A 16176-nucleotide genomic window follows, 5' to 3' on the forward strand; every position below is an offset into this window, starting at 1 on the left:
GTCTACCCCAATCATGTGAAGATTTCCCCAGCAGAATGGGCAGATCAGAATAATTTATTCCAACAGTCTATGAAGGTGGCTGAAGCAGGCACTGTGGGTCGCTTAGAGATAGGTTAGACGTCAAGGTTCAAAGGCACCAAGGTTATCCAATGCATCCAGGGTTATCACTAGTAGCCTTGACTTTTGTTCTATCATTGGACTTCAAGGACTCTAGAAAAGAAAATTAAGCTGAACATTTTGTGCAATTCTGCCTCACTTAAATCCAATTCATGCACAAGATTGGTCCTTTTGTAAAACAAAGAACTAGCAACAATAAACTCAGTATCTAGAGATCATTTAAGAGGAAGTTTCAGGGAATATTAGGCAGATCCTCCTATGGCAGATTTATATAGGACTGGACATGAATTACACAAGATGTGAGAAATGGATGGATTTCTTTTTGGTGTGCCCTAGTGAAAGTACTGTCACAGATGAGAGCACAGATTCATCAGTCTCGAAGTATTTCTAACATTATTGATGAAATGCATAGTGTAACTTCCAAAACCACATATTTATAGAGGAGCGAAAGGAAATCAATAATGGGATTTTTTTTTCCTCCTTGCTTTCTCCCTTTCCTAGCCCTCCAGTCTCCTATATAACAACAGCAGGCTGCTGGCTTCAGCCTTCGGTGGGCTGGGGTTTAGGTGGTTTTTATTCCTTAATGTCAAGGTGAATTTCTTAAAGCTCAGTGAGGCTTCCGCTTGGAGCCAGGGTGGGAGGCTCAAAGGGATGGTTTCTGTTGGCGGGCATGGGAGCCAGCTGCACATCGGTTTTCCCACATCTTAAGTCTAGACGGACTCGTTTAAGCAGCTCCTGTGAGTTTCCCCGAGCTCAGCTGCCTTCTTTCTTCCCACAGGTGGAGGGTAAGAACAGCGCAGGGGTCTGGGGGACAGCTTAGCCAGTGCCCGGTCCTAATGTTCCGGGCCAGGGTCATAGCTGCTGCCAGAGGGTAGGTGGTGCTGTTGCCGTGACTGTGGCTTCCTCATTGGAGAGGGGAAGAGAGGCGGAATGTTTAACTGCGTGACATGAAGCGGAAGCGTGGGAGAGCCACCGCACTCACGCCGCCTGCTTGGAACTCCCGCCGCCTCGGACCCTCCGCTTGAGCTCACGCTTGCCGGGCCGCCTGCTGCTCTCTCCTGGCCGGGCTCCCCCCGCTCCTGGAGCCGGGCTTCTTGCGCTAGGTCCAGAGGGGGAGGCAGGTAAGAGGCGTGTGGGATGGAGGGAAGGGAAGAGAGGGGTCCTGCCCTGCGTCCTCATCCTAGGGGAAGGGGCACCCGGGTGACCCCTGCTTGCCTGCAATGGGGCGTGATCCTTCTGCTGTCACTTTCTCCCAGGCCAGAGGCTCGCGTCTGGCCCTTTTTGTAGGCCTAGGCCGGGATTGTAGCGTGCGCCCAGGCTGTCCTGGGACCAGGAGGCCTGAGGGGGCCTCTCCAAAGAGCGGCTACGGGGGTAGGGGAGAGGATTGGGCTCCCGAATTCCAGGCTGCGGGTGACAGCCCTGGTGGCAGCTTCGGGAGGGCACTTCTCGGAATGGGTTCAGTCTTTGGGAATCGAGTAGAGAACTCAAGAAGAAAAGGGGAGGCGAGGGAAGTCCTCACGCAACTTTGATTACTGGGGAGTTCAATGTTCGGACGTGGGCCTTGACTTTGGCTCGGGCTGGGCAAAGTTTCCTGTAGTGAAGTGCAGATTGCGTCTTCTCTTCTGGAAGGGTGACGCGGGCCAAGAATGCGCTACACTTTCTGCGGTTTCTATCCTAATTTAAGGCACTTTCCTGATGTCCAGAGCAAGTGAACCCGCGGGTGTGACCGGAGGAAACTTCCAACTTTCTTGCATATACTACAGTTTTTCTCCTCTTCTGCCTCCTGTCTACCTGCGTTCTAGCTCTCCCCTCCCTGGCTCTCATCCTTACCGCTTTAGGGAGACACCGGGCTTTTCCTGTTCATGAACCTAATCTCCACCCCCCCACCCCAAAATAATTTTGGAAAGAGTACGTTTACAAAAAGTAAAAGAAACACAAATAAACCGAAAAAGGACTGTGTAGTTGGTCTTTTGTTCAGTTTTGTTTAGACAACGTTGTGCCTGTCAAATTGGGGCGGCACGTCCTCTAAGTGGAGGTTAGAGGGCACTTGCCCTTCAGAATCCCATAAAAGTGGATGCATTCAATAATTGTAGATTATTGCAAAATTAGGATGATATAAAGGACTCTTTGGCCTCTGATCTTAAACAGCTATAAAAAGAAAACCCATTTTTCATGTTTTCTCTGCACCCCTAATCTTTAGGTTTCTTTTTCAAGTTTCAAAAAGGAAGCAATATTGTGTAGTCATACGGATTTCTGGAATTGAGGCTGGTGTTTTCACATCAAGTGAATTCACCCATCTTACACTCTTTAGTAAGCCCAACCAACAGGGGATTCCTTACCTAATTGATCTCTTTCATCTTTTATAAAACTTTAATGGACATTTTGAAAACAATGAATTGTCTTCAAAAAAATAAAGTTGTTGTTCATAACTTGTTGGGTTTAAGAATCAGTGTTTGTGAAGTGTTTTGACGTTCTCTTCATTTAAGTGCAACATGGTTATTTTTATTACTGTTGTTTTTAGTAATAAGGTGAAACTGACAACAACAGATTGGACCATTCCAAAAAATGTGGCAATAATTAATAATTAACTTCCATGTTTTGTATTGTCATACTATTGTAGAAAAAAGTTGTGACTTTCCATGAAATTTTTTTCTATTAAAACATATGTTTATTTTAATGGTCATGCTGATTTCAAAGTATCTAAATTCAAACTCCTACTCTGGCCTCATTTGAAATACTCTAGAAACATTTCTGTAAGGCACAGACAATAAAGGCATTGAAGACTGGCTAATTTTTTTTTCCCTGTACAGCAAGTCCATTTCAGGCAGTTTCATTCCTTTTTAATTTTCAAAGACAAAAGAGATGACTGCATTATAATTATAGCACTGGTCCCTTGTAGAGCCTTTGTTCTAAACTCATGCTACACTGAGAGATTTTACAGAATTACAGAATTTTCTCCAAGTTGGAAGATAGCTCAGAAATCATGGAGCCCAACCCCCTTATTTTAGAGAAGAGGCCCAGAGACTTGAAGGGACTTGCATAGGGTCATGGAATTAAATGGGGGCATCTCCAGGTGTAGAAACTATGGTTTTTGGTCTCTATCCAGAATTCTTTCCATACACTTCACTGCAACTCTGTAAATTTATATGAATTAAAGAGTAATATGTATTAAGTTCCTTTAATCTTTTGCACATTAGTCTTCTTAAGGTGAATGTGTTGTGATTTTTTTAAATAGAAAAAGGAGAATTAATATTTAGTTCCTCAGTTTTGACAACCCTGTATATTTTTCTGAATAGATGGTAACATAATTGAACAGCAAAAAAAAATTTTGTCAGTAAAGCAAAAAGGTAACTAGCTTACTTTCCTCTACTATTGAAGGGAGTGTCAGGATATTTTAAAGACTGAGAGCAATATCCAAATATTAAGTACAAAGATTTGGGTCTAAAAATGGATGGTCAAAGATCTTGGGAACCAAGGAAGCTTCTTGCCAAATAAGGAAACTTGGCAAGTAGTCCTGTGTATTTTAAGTTAGTGCAAGAGTGAGTGTTATTGGCAATATATTGGCAGTGTGCCTATCTGGAATGAGCAGAGAAACTGACTTTGACAGGGTTACAGAATTTTAAACTGAAGTAATCAGGGGTGTGGGATGAATTATCTAATTATCAGAGAAAGCACTTGAGAAAATAGAAAGAGGGTAATAGGGAGAGAGACCAGAAGTGGATTAAAGCAATTATAGTGTTCAGTGTAGCTAGGTAGCATAGTGGATAGAGCTCTAGGCCTGGAGTTAGGAAGACTCTTTCTGAGTTCAAAACTGGCCTCAGACAGAGTGACCCTGGGCAAGTCACACAGCCCTGTTTGCCTCAGTTTCCTCATCTGTAAAATGAGCTGGAGAAGGAAATGGCAAACCACTCCAGTGTCTTTGCCAACAAAACCCCCAAAGGGGTCACAAAGAGTCAGTGATGACTGAACAGCAACAAGGACAGTAGACGTTTGATTCTAGGGAAGATATTTAATGAGGTTGTGAGTCCAGAGCCTGAAGACAGAGAAGAAAAGAATCACAAGTCTCAATGGAGACATGTCTGCAAATACTCCTAAAAGACTTAAAATGAGATAATCAAATGCTAAGCTCCTAGAATTAAAAGTGGTAATTTGGATCATCTGTTTTTCATTTTCTTACAACCAATACAGTTTGACAGTCAGATTTTCTTGTTTACCCAAGGAAAGTCAAGGCCAATCTTGACCTGACTTGGATTGGGGGAGGTGACATTGTTTTGAGGTGTGGGCCCCCCCACACACACACACACTGTCTTCCCAGATCTCACATATTGATGTCAGTGAAAAATTCAGTCAATATGTCCCTCAAATATATCAGCAGTAACTAGAAAGCCATACCAGGTTTAGGAGGAAAGCTATGAATGTCTGATGTTTTTGTGGATTTCTTTAATATTTGGAACCTGCTGTTCCAACTTCTCCTAGCACAGTTGATTGCTTTAATAGCAGGTTAGGGATAAAGACAAGACCTGGGATTTTACTGATAGAGGAAACTCCCAGATAAGGAGATTCTCTCTACCAATGAATTCTTTGCAACTTAAGAGTATAAGAGAGTTACCTAGAGCTCCAAGGGTTAAGTGACTTACCCACAGACACATAGCTAGTATGTTTCAGGGGCTGAACAGATCAATAGTTAAATAACCCTAAATAAAGAGTTTTGTGGGGCCAAGTGTTTACAACTTTTTTTGACATCCCAAGTTGAACTTTAAATGGACCACATATCAATGAAAGTATTTAGGAAAATTGATCTACATACAAAAGAAAAACAAAATAGGTTGAGGATAAGATGATTTTGAGGGGTACCGTTTTAAGTCAGGGTCTTTCTTGTTAAAGTGATGAACTTGACATTTAGGCATTGTTCTCTCTGTCTCCCACCCACCCCCCTCCCCACTAGACATACATATTTCCCCAGCACCTTCCTTCTGTCTCCCAAGTGCATTGGGTCTCTGGTTGCAGTGTCCAGGCTTTTTTTTTTCTCTTTCTTCTATGCCAAATTAAAACTCACTTATTCTGTATTATATTTCCTAAGGTTCCTGCTTTCTTGTAGAAAACCGTGATGAACTAGTTCTTTTAAAAAAAACATTTTCTTAATTTATTATTGGTTTTTAACATTCACTTTTATAAGATTGTGAATTCTAAATTTTTCCCCTATGTCCCCTCCCCAAGACAGTATGCAATCTGATATATGCTATACATGTATAATCATATTAAACATATTTCCACATTAGACATGTTGAGAATGAAGAATCAAAACAAAAGTGAAAAACCATAAGAAAGAAAAAGAGAGAGAAAATAGCGTGCTTTGATCTTCATCCAGACTTCATAGTTCTTTCTTTGGATGTGGATAGCATTTTCCATCATGAGTGTTGTGGAATTGTCTTAGATCATTGCATTGCTGACAAGAGCTAAGTCTATCAAAGTCGATCATCACACAGTGTTGCTATTACTGTGCACAATGTTCTACTGGTTCTGCTCACTTCACTCAGCATCAGTTCATTTAAGTCTTTCCAGGTTTTTCTGAAGTCCACCTGCTCATCATTTCTTATGGAACAATAATATTTCATTACATTCATATACCACAACTTGCTCAGCCATTTCTCAATTGATGGGCATCCCTTCAATTTCCAGTTCTTGCCACCACAAAAAGAGCAACTATAAATATTTTTGTGTATATGGGTCCTTTTCCCTTTTTTAGGATTTCTTTGGGATATACACCTAATATGTGTGGTTTGTCCTTCATTCTCGAAGCAGACAGTGACATCAGGAAGGAGATGCCATGACTTGCAAGTGAATTGGTTTTAAGTGAGGGAGGGCTGTGAGTCACCAGTCTCACTTTCTCCTCTGGAGTCCCCTTGGTTCAGTGGTAAGACATAGATCAGAACTGGAGATGGCCCTCATTGTCTAGCTAGTGCCTGGCACAGAGTTAATGTTGAGTAACTAAGTGCTTGCTGATTAATGATCCTCATCATGAAAGTTCATTTTTAAAAAGCTTTAAAGTTTGCAAATCATTTTACATGTTGTATCTGGACTACATTTGTTGGAAATGTTCTAGAGTTGATTCTTGTGTGATTTAGAAAAGGTCCCTCCTGGGGACTGCTAGGTGGCACAGAGAACAGAGCACTGGCCCTGGAGTCAGGAGGAACTGAGTTCAAATTCGACCTCAGACACTTAGCATTTACTAGCCATGTGACCTTGGGCAAGTCACTTAACCCCAATTGCCCTGCCTTCCCCCCTCCAAAAAAAAAAGCAAAATAAAAGGTCCCTTCCCATTCTAAAATCTTGTGACTGTTATTAAGAGTGACAAAATAACTAAAATTCTAGACATGTTTTATTAAATCCCATCCACAATGACACTTCAAAACTAATTCCAAAGAATTAAAATACAGATAAAATAGTGAAAACTATTACCTTAAGCTCAGCAACTTGTGATGAAATATGCCACATAAGGCTTTCACTGGGGAACTTCATATCACACGGACCTAGCAATTCTGATGGCAACCTCATTTCTGATATGTATTGCTGGATCAAAGGGTATGCACAGTTTTATAGTCCTTTGGGCATAGTTCCGAATTGCTCTCTAAAATGGTTGGATCACCTGATGAACTAGTTCTTGTTGATAGGTTAGTCAATTCAATTAAATTCACTTAGTACCTATTAAGAGGCTACTATGTGGAAGTTAATTAATCAGTCAATATATTATGGAGTACCCTCTCCCTTAACCGAATTCCTTAAGCAAGGAAAATGTACATTGCTCTAAAAAGACCTTGTCAGTGGTAGAAAGGCAAGGTAAATAGGCCTACAAAGCCATGGCTCTTAGAACTTAGGGAGATGTTCCTAAGCAAAAAGAACTTGTCAACTGGTGAATGCCCTTACAAATGGTAGCTTGAAAGGAAAGTAATTCCCCAAAAGAGTTTCAGTGGGAGATGTGTCAGAATATAGACCTTATCACTTGATGTGAAAGCAAGTGGGGAAAGTGTTCTCAGATTTGGCTTTCCCATATAACTCAGGGTAGTTAGTATTAGATTTCCAGGCCCCAGTGCTAGGGTATGCATTTCTATTCCTTCAGAATTTGATAGCTTAGTTTAGTATCCAATCCTCATCTTTTTTTTTTTCTTTAGTAGAGTTGGCTCTGGGAGTTCCCCTAACCATGTATGTTTAGGACTGTGGAAATAGTGGAATAGAAGTTGAGGAAATCATCTCACCAGAGAAAATATCAGTGGAAAAAACCTCAATAGGTACCTGCTATCTTGGAGGAAAGAGCACCATGGATGTGTTCTTTTTAAGGAATTTGGTCCCAGACTACTTAACATTTTGACAGTAACTTAGATAAAGATATATATATATATGCATGATTATCAAATTTGGGGTGACATAAAACTGAGATGAATGGGTAGCAGGGTCAAGATCCCAAGAGATCTGGCAGATTAGAACAATCTGCCATTTCAAATATGATGAAATTTAATAAAGATAAATGTTAAGTCCTACACTTCAAACAATAACCCATAATTACAAGATCAAGGTAGAATGGTTATACAATATTTCATGTGAAAGATATCTAATCTTTTTTTAATGCATTTTCTTGTTGTTCATTCCAGTCCTGTCCAATTCTTTGACCCCATTTGGGGTTTTATTGGAAAAGATAACTGGAGTGGTTTGCCATATCCTTCTCCAGGTCGTTTTAGAGATGAGGAAACTGAGGCAAACATGTTTAAGTGACTTGTCCAGGGTCATACAGCTAGCTAGTGCCTGAGGCCAGATTTGACCATGGATTTGACTCTGGCACTCCTTCCACTGTACCACCTAGTTGCATAGTAAGATTAATATAAGTTAGCTGGGTTATCTCAGCGGAAACAGCTAATATGATATTAGACTGGTACAAACGGCAAAATATCCAGATGTAGTACAGTGAAAAAAAAGAGTATTCATTATGGAGACCCAAGTTTCTACATTTAAAACCTGCCTCTGGGGTTTACTACATGTATGACCTTAGTCACTTTACGACTCTCAGCCTCAGTCTCCTCATGCGTAAAATGAGGACAGATAAAAAGGCCCATGAGGTCCCTTCCAGATTTAGATCTGTTATCCTGTTCTAGTCAGACTACATTTGGAGTACTGTATTTAATTATGACCGCCATATTTTAGGATTGTTGACAAGTTGGAAAATGCCCAGAAAAAGGTGACTAGAATAAGAATACTATAGGGCACGTCATAGGATGGTGAGTCAGGCCACCTGGATGGCACAGAGCACAAGAGTGCTGGACTGGGAAGTCAAGAAGACCTAAATTCAAATTCCACCTCAAATACTTTCTAGCTGTGTGACCTTGGGCAAGTCACTTAATCTTTTTTACATCAGTGGCTGTTATTATTATTGTATCAGCTGAAAGAACTGTAGATGTTTAGCTTGAGATTTAGGCAAGACATAATATTCATATTAAAGTATCTGAAGGACTGTCACATGGAGGACATTGCAGAGGGGGCCTTAGGTTTGATGTAGAATGTGGTGAAAGAAACAAAAAACAAAATAACATGTAACAAAACAAAAAGGCAACAACAGCAACAAAAACCCAAACCCACCCCTTCCCAACAATTAGAGATATCCAAATGTAGAAAGGGCTGCTTTAGAAGTCACCATTTTCCCTCACTCACTGTCTTTATGGAAAACCCGTATGATCATGTGTTGATTACTTGTCAGGATGTTGTAGAGAAGAGCAGCTAGGTGGTGCAGTGGATAGAATGCCAGGCCTGGAGTCAGCAAGACCTGAGTTCAAATTTGACCTCAGACACTTATTACCCACATGAGTCTGGGCAAATCACTAAACTCTCTTTGGCTCAGTTTCCTCACCTGTACAATGGGCTAGAGAAGGAAATGGCAAACCACTCTGTCTTTGCCAAGAAAACGCCAATGGGGCCATGAAGAGTTAGATATGACTGAACAACAATATATTGTAGAAAAGATTCATGTCCAGGTGTTATGACCTCCGAGGTCCTTCCCACCTCTGAGACTGCAGTTCTGTGAAGTGCCTGTGAGATCTGCTTGCCTACTTTGAGCCTGAACACCCTACCAAGATATTTCTCTGTGCCTAGGGAAGGTTTTTTCCTTAAAAAAAAATGTGTATTGAACTCCTTAGGCAATTTGGCAAAGCCTATGGACCCCATCTTAAACTAATATTAAATGTATAAAATAAAATAGGATTCCAAGGGAAACAATTATGTTAAAATAGTTCTCAAACTAATTTTTCAAAAGGTTAGGGATCTGTGACCTAGAGTATTTCCTATAATAGAATTGTTGGATTTTAAAATTGAAAGGGGCTTCAGTGGCCATCTAATCTGACCTCCACCTGTAAAGAGAACCATCTCTATGAATAACTGCCAAGGGCACATCCAGCCATTCTGTAAAGTCCTCCAAAGTAGATTCAGCCTCTGACAAGCCATAAGATAATTCAGGCTGATGATCATTGCGAACTATTGAGGGAAATATTTTTAGTCAGATCACAGCCTTTCTGTGCCCCTCAAATTATATCATATAGGTATGTGCCCACTCCATCCAGAGGGACACCTGTTAAGTTAGAGTGTTCTGTTCCATTGCTATACACGTGTGTGTTGGGAGCTAACTGCTCCCCTGACTGTTAATATCATATTCTAAAATAATCTGTTGTTCAGACCCTGGAGAGGACTATAAGAGTATAGAGAGATGAGTTTTTAAATTGGACTCACATACATCAATACTGCTGTGTTTATTTCTAGTGTGTGAAGTATGGGGAAGTTGTTTTCCAATATAAAATCTGATATGTGAAGGATATTGTTAATGCACTTAGTATCTATATAAAGAGTATGAGAAGTAGTCAGAAAGAACTCAGAGGTTATATAAATAGGGGAAGTTATGACCCTGAGGGCATAACTTAAACCCGGTGGGACCATTTTCATAGCCGATTCTTCTTAGCATAGTTTAGTATAATCTTGTTTTGAGGGGAACCAGAAAATGCAGAAATTTGTCATTGAGCATCATTTTTTATAAAGTATCAAAAGTCATGGGAGAAATGAGGCAGGGTGATAGAGTTACAAGAGCACTGGACTCAGAGTCAGAGGACTTGGGCTGCTGTCTCTCCTTTGTCACTATGTCAGGTCATCTCTCTGGGTCTCAGGTTCCTCCTCTGTAGAATGAGAGGGTCTGACTAGATGGCTGCTAAGGCCACTTCTAGCACTAAATCTGTGATCTCATGTCCTAATAAAGACCCACACATTCTGGGTAGCCCAGCCTGACATTGGCCTAGACTTGCAGTGTTAGATCAATGCGATATAGTTCAATAGTGAAGAATGCAGGACTGAGTTAGGATCCAAGAAATGAAAAACAGAACAGAAACTTCATTAAGCTTGGAACCAGTTACACTGAGACTTTAAAGGCATATTTTGCTCTCTACATTCAGAGAATGTGGGGGAAGACTTGTAGGAAAAAGTTTCTCATATGGCTCTCAGGACCCACTGCCCTGTTCCGAAATGATATAATAGACCTTCATCATGATAGCTATTACTGTGCTCCTTTGGGGAGCCTCATAAGGCTCTCCTTGCATCCATGAGAGAAGAAGGAGTAGTGCTGGATCAGAGTCAGAGAATTAGACAGTCTTAAAATCAGAAGGGACCTTCAAGGTTTTCTAGTCTGACTTCCATTCCTCCCCCCGCCCCATCAAATGCCGGAATGTCTTCAACCTCTGATAATTGTCCACCCTCCACTTGAGCACTTCCAATAACAAGGAGTTCACATATTCACAAGACAGTCCATTCTGTTGTTGAATAGCTTCAATTATTAGGAAATTCTGTATATTGAACTAAAATCTGCCTCCTTTTGACTTACCCTCATTTGCTCTTAGTTCTGTCCTCTTAGGAATAAATCAAATTCTTCTATGACAGACCTTCAAATAGATTTGAAGGCAGCTATGTTTGCCCCTATTTATCTCTTCTCCAAGCCAACTATTCTCCACTTTCCTCAATCATTTCTCATTTGTATCTCTTACTGTTCCGGTCTCCTTCCTCTTAACATGTTCAGATTCAAGTGACACCCCCCACCCCCCTGCATTAAAATGCGACATTCAGAATTTAACCCATTGCTCAAAGCAACCACTGTGACTATCTTCTCCCTTCCCTACAGAGTGGAGTCACGTATTAAACTTATTCACATTCATTTGTGTACACTAAGCCAAAAGAAAGAAAAATTATAATTTAAATAGTGAAGGCATTTTTGCCTTCTTATTCTACTTATGAATGAGTGTGAGATGGAAGGTATGAATTTCCCTCACAACATGAAGTTCCCTCACTAGGTCCCAGTACCTGTGTGGTCTCCTAGAATTGTAGGATCATAGGTTTAGAGCTGGAAGGGTCCTTAGAGATCAGTCCTCCTCATTTTATAGATAACAAAACTGAGGCACAGAAAAGTTAAGTGACTTGCCTAGGATCACACAATTAGTGTCAGGCAGGAATGACCCTAGGCAAGTCACCCTGTTTACCTCAGTTTCCTCATATGTAAAATGAGCTGGGGAAGGAAATGGCAAACCACTTCAGTTTCATTTTCCAGAAATCCCCAAATGGGGTTATGAAGAGTAGGATACGAATGAAAAATGACTGGAAACAACTGAGCATGCTAGATGGCACCATGGATAGAGCACTGGAGTCAGTGGGACCTGAGTTCAAATGTGGCCTCAAACACTTACTAGTTGTGTGACCCTGGGCAAGTCACTTAACCCTGTTTGCCTCAGTTTCCTCATTTGTAAAATGAGCTGGAAAAGGAAATGATAAACCACTCCAGGATCTCTGCCGAGAAAACCCCAAATGGAGTCACAGATAGTCAGACACGACTGAAACGATTGAACAATAACAAGAGTTCAAGTCCCATCTACTCTGTTTGGCCACCTCTCTATTTTCCTATTCTGAGTTTGACTTTAGAATCCCGTTCATCATACCCATAAGATATTCTGCTTAGACTGGTAGCACTAATGAGAGAGACAGTCTTGGTTGATCTTAGCACTCTGGGGCAGCTATGTTCCCTTTGACTTCTTTGTGTATACTCTTGCCTCTTGGGGAAGCAGGAAGAATAAAGTGACATGACTGTGTGATAACCCTCTAATATAATTACAATGTGAAGTGCTTTGGGGTAGCTTTACTTTTTCTTTGCATTTTCTCTCAGCTTAGTCTTTACCTGTTTTTGTTTTCTTGTACTTGAGTAGAAGACCTGATTCCTGGCTTTGTCTTATCAGTAGCTTAGCTAAATGTAGTTTAAAAAATTCGATCACTCCCATGGTGACCATCTCAGATCTATCAGCTCTCTGATATAAACTGTCATCTTTTAAAGAGACCTCAATCTCTTTCTAGCTATAACTGTTTAAAGATTTGCTTAAATTCAATCTTCATTGTCCATGCTGGCTTTAGACCCAAGCTTCTACATCAGATGTGAATCCATTATAATGGAAAATGGAGTGTTGGGGTAGAGGTCATAGGATGAGTGGAAAAATATAGGTGGAAATAAAGATGATGGAAGCTACGGACATTACTTTGAACCTACTGATACTTCCCAGATAGTTGTTCTTTTTACCCACCCACCTGTGAATTGCTTTCTGATCAGACCCCAAAGTGTCTGATCCATAATTACATAACCTGCTCTTCCCTGTCCCCTCCAAAATCCTTAGCAACAAAGAATCAGGCAGTATAAAGCATAGCAACTTACTGTGCAATAAGTGAGCCAGAAAATGAAATCTATTTGCTTCATATTGACTAGTCCAGCTTTAGTCCCAATGGCAGACCCTATCAAAATGGGGTTTTATGATGTAACCCTACTCTCTGATGCCCCAAACATCAGTCATTCATTGTATCATTGTATTTACCTACTTTGTATGTGTAATATAGAGAAATAATATCATTTCATTTGATATATTATATCAATTTAACTATCTTGTGTAGATATGTATGCATATATAACTATGTTTATGTTGTACATATTTTTATATGTACTCATTCTCTCCCCTGTTGGAATATAATGTTATCGTGAGTAGCTAGTATTTCATTCTTTGTACTAGTATCCCCAGCAACTACAACACTGCTTGGAACATAGCAATCACTTAATGCTTGTTGGTTAGTCGATTTCTACCTCTAGTAAAAGGAAAAACATTGACAAGAAAGTAGCAAACTGGAATATATCTCTTATTGTTAAAAAAAAAAAGTAACATTTTTTGTTTGTACATTACCTTCATTTTCTACCCACAGGTACTCTGGCCTGTGCTGCTAGTTATTTCCAGAATTCCAGGCCTTTAATGAGTTTTTAGTATACCATCCATAGTCAAATAATCAGACAGTTAAAAGGATCTGTGTGTTCTATCCAGTTATGTAGATTGCAGCCTTTTTATGCCAGCCACTGAGTTGGCCACAAAGAATCTACCTAATTATTGAGTACCTTTCTTACTTTCTCTTGGTTTCAAGGATGCAACATACAGGCTTTCCTTAGCTATCTCTTGTCTTTGCCCTGAGAGCAACCTATCTTCTTTAACCATATATTTCTTTGCTGATATCCTTCATCCAGTTTTTCATAATCCCTTTTGTTGTATCACAATCCCCTTACACCTAACATTGATATTTGTGATATACATTTTCAATTCTTGGGAGACAGAACTGTTCCATGAACAGCCATACGATGATCTGGGTAGGATGCTGGTATTAAAAAAAAATTCTTTCTAGGAGAACTATAGGGTGATTAAAGGAGCTACACAATTTCCCAACGTCAGCCCAGGCTCCACTCATGTTTCTAGGTAATCACAGAGCTAACTAGATCTCTCTCCAGTGAAGGAGAAAGAAAGGACTATCTCTGATACAATTATAGTTTATCTCATCACTTCAAAAAGAGAATATAACACCCCTCTGAAATCACCCAGAGACAAGCTCCTCCGGCATACCTAATTAGTGCGTGTCTGAGCATGTGGTATTCAGAGGAACATAGGAAGTTAGCAGTGCTGTCACAGTTTTCAAAATGGCAGTTGTTCTTCCATTTCAACATCAAAGTGTTGTTAGGGCTTTTACTGTCAGAAGTTAAAAATCAAGTGCAGTTTGCCATAGAATGTGTACCTAATATGGGGACAGTTGTTTATTGTACAAAATTGTAGAGAGGTGGTACAAACTCTTTTGGAACATAAGTGCACCATTAAATCCCTGATGGTAGAAACTAAAGCATCCAATAACATACACATTTCTCTAGCTAAAAAAAAATATCCAAACTCCACCTATCTGCTGGGAAGAGAACAATGACCATTTTGGGTGTAGTATAGTACTAGTTCTGCTCTTCTGCAAAAGATTAGACTATCGTGATAAATATCTTCTGTTTTGAATTTTTCATGGAACTGTGAAGTTAGCAATATGGTCAAAATGGCTCAGACCAGAAAAATAGAATTGTCCTGTACTAGGGCACTATTCATCTCTGCATTGCTACAACAATTTTTAGTGCTTCTAAACATTGAAATTTGAGACCTGAATTTTGTACCACAAAGCCCTATTCTTATGATTTACACTATTTGTTGTTGTTGTTCACTTGTTTCAGTGGACTCTTTGTGACCCCATTTGGGGTTTTCTTGGCAAAGATACCAGAGTGGTTTGCCATTTCTTTCTCCAGCTCTTTTTATAGATGAGTAAACTGAAGCAAAAAGGGTTAAGTGACTGGTCCAAGGTCATACAGCTAGTAAGTGTCTGACTCTAGGCCTGGCACTCTACACACTGTGCCACCTAGCTGCCCCTAATTTATTTGATATATGCAGTCATACAAAATATGTTTCCATACTAGTCATGTTGTGAAGGAAAACACAGACCAAAAAAGAAAAAAACACTAAACCAAAAAAACAAAACCATGGGGAAAAAAAATAGTATGCTTCAATCTGCATTCAGACTCCATCAGTTCTTTCTCTGGAGGTGGATGCATTTTTCATCCATAAGTCCTTTGGTATAGTCTTGGAACTTTGTATTAGCAAGCACTTATTAAATGCTGTCTAGGTGCCAGGTACCATGCTAAGTGCTTTGCATACAAAGAATAGGAGGAAATGTGTTTCCTGCCTTCGAGGAGTTCCCCTTCTAAAAGGAGAGATAATACCCAAATTACTTTACCATGCAGTGTAATCAAAGGTAATCTTAAAGGGAAGACATTGGGGAGGGGGGTTGGAGGACAAGGAGACCTAGAAAGCCTCTTGCAGAAGGAGGGCTTTGAGCTGAGACTTTGAAGGAAACTAGGGAATCCAGGAATTGGAGATGAGGAGAGAGAGTATTCCAATAGTGGGAGACAGCCAGTGAAAAGGCATAAAGTGGAGAGTTTGGGTGTAGGCCAGTGTAGCTGGATCATAGAGTAAATTGATTGGAATAAAAAGAAAGAAGCCTGGTTTTAAAGGTTGAAGCCAGATTTTAAAGAGCTTTAGCTACCAGCATATTTTATATTTGATCCTGGAGGTAAAAGGGAGCCACTAGAATTTGTAAAATGGAAAGAGGATCATGAGGTCAGACCTGCCTGTTAGAAAAGTAACTTTGACATCTGCATGAAGGACGAATTGGAGTGGAGTAAGACTTGAGGCAGGGATACCAAAGAAAATACTGTCATAGTAGTCCAGGGATGGGCTAATGAGAGTCTGTACCAGGGTGGTGGCTGAGAGCAGAGAGAAAAGGATATATTGGGAGATGTGAATGTCTAAACAAAAAGATTTGGCAATAGATTTGGATCTTTGGGGTGATTATCAGTGAGAAGTTTAAGCTGACACTGAAGTTATGAATCTGGATGAGTAGGGCAGTGATGGCATCCCTTGCAGTGATAGAGAAGTTCCGAAGAATAGAAGGTTTGGGTGGAAAGATGAGTTCAGTGAGTTTAAGTTGCCTATGAGATAGCCAATTAAGATGTCCAACATGATGGGGGGAGGGAGCAGGCAAAAAGAGGGGAGAGAGAGAGACAGAGATAGACAGAGACTGAGATAGACAGAGAGACAGAGAGAGAGACAGAGACAG

The 16176-nt window shown here is 40.3% G+C and overlaps 1 protein-coding gene across 2 annotated transcripts in view; it reads left to right on the forward strand.

Moving 5' to 3' along the window:
• Positions 1-869: 869 nt before the first annotated feature.
• MAP3K20 (mitogen-activated protein kinase kinase kinase 20) overlaps positions 870-16176 on the forward strand; it is a 218622-nt gene continuing 203315 nt past the window's right edge. Inside the window, exon 1 of one of the 2 annotated variants that reach the window (XM_069068421.1) lies at positions 870-1238. The gene's annotated coding sequence lies outside the window, so the exon portion shown is untranslated. The remainder of the gene's footprint in view (positions 1239-16176) is intronic. The other variant, XM_069068424.1, reaches the window with a different exon arrangement.

This window comes from Petaurus breviceps, unplaced genomic scaffold (genome assembly GCF_028583685.1).
Source record: "Petaurus breviceps papuanus isolate PSGF00001 unplaced genomic scaffold, PetGlider_PUasm1.0 90763, whole genome shotgun sequence".
In the NCBI taxonomy this organism is placed as follows: Eukaryota; Metazoa; Chordata; class Mammalia; order Diprotodontia; family Petauridae; genus Petaurus; species Petaurus breviceps.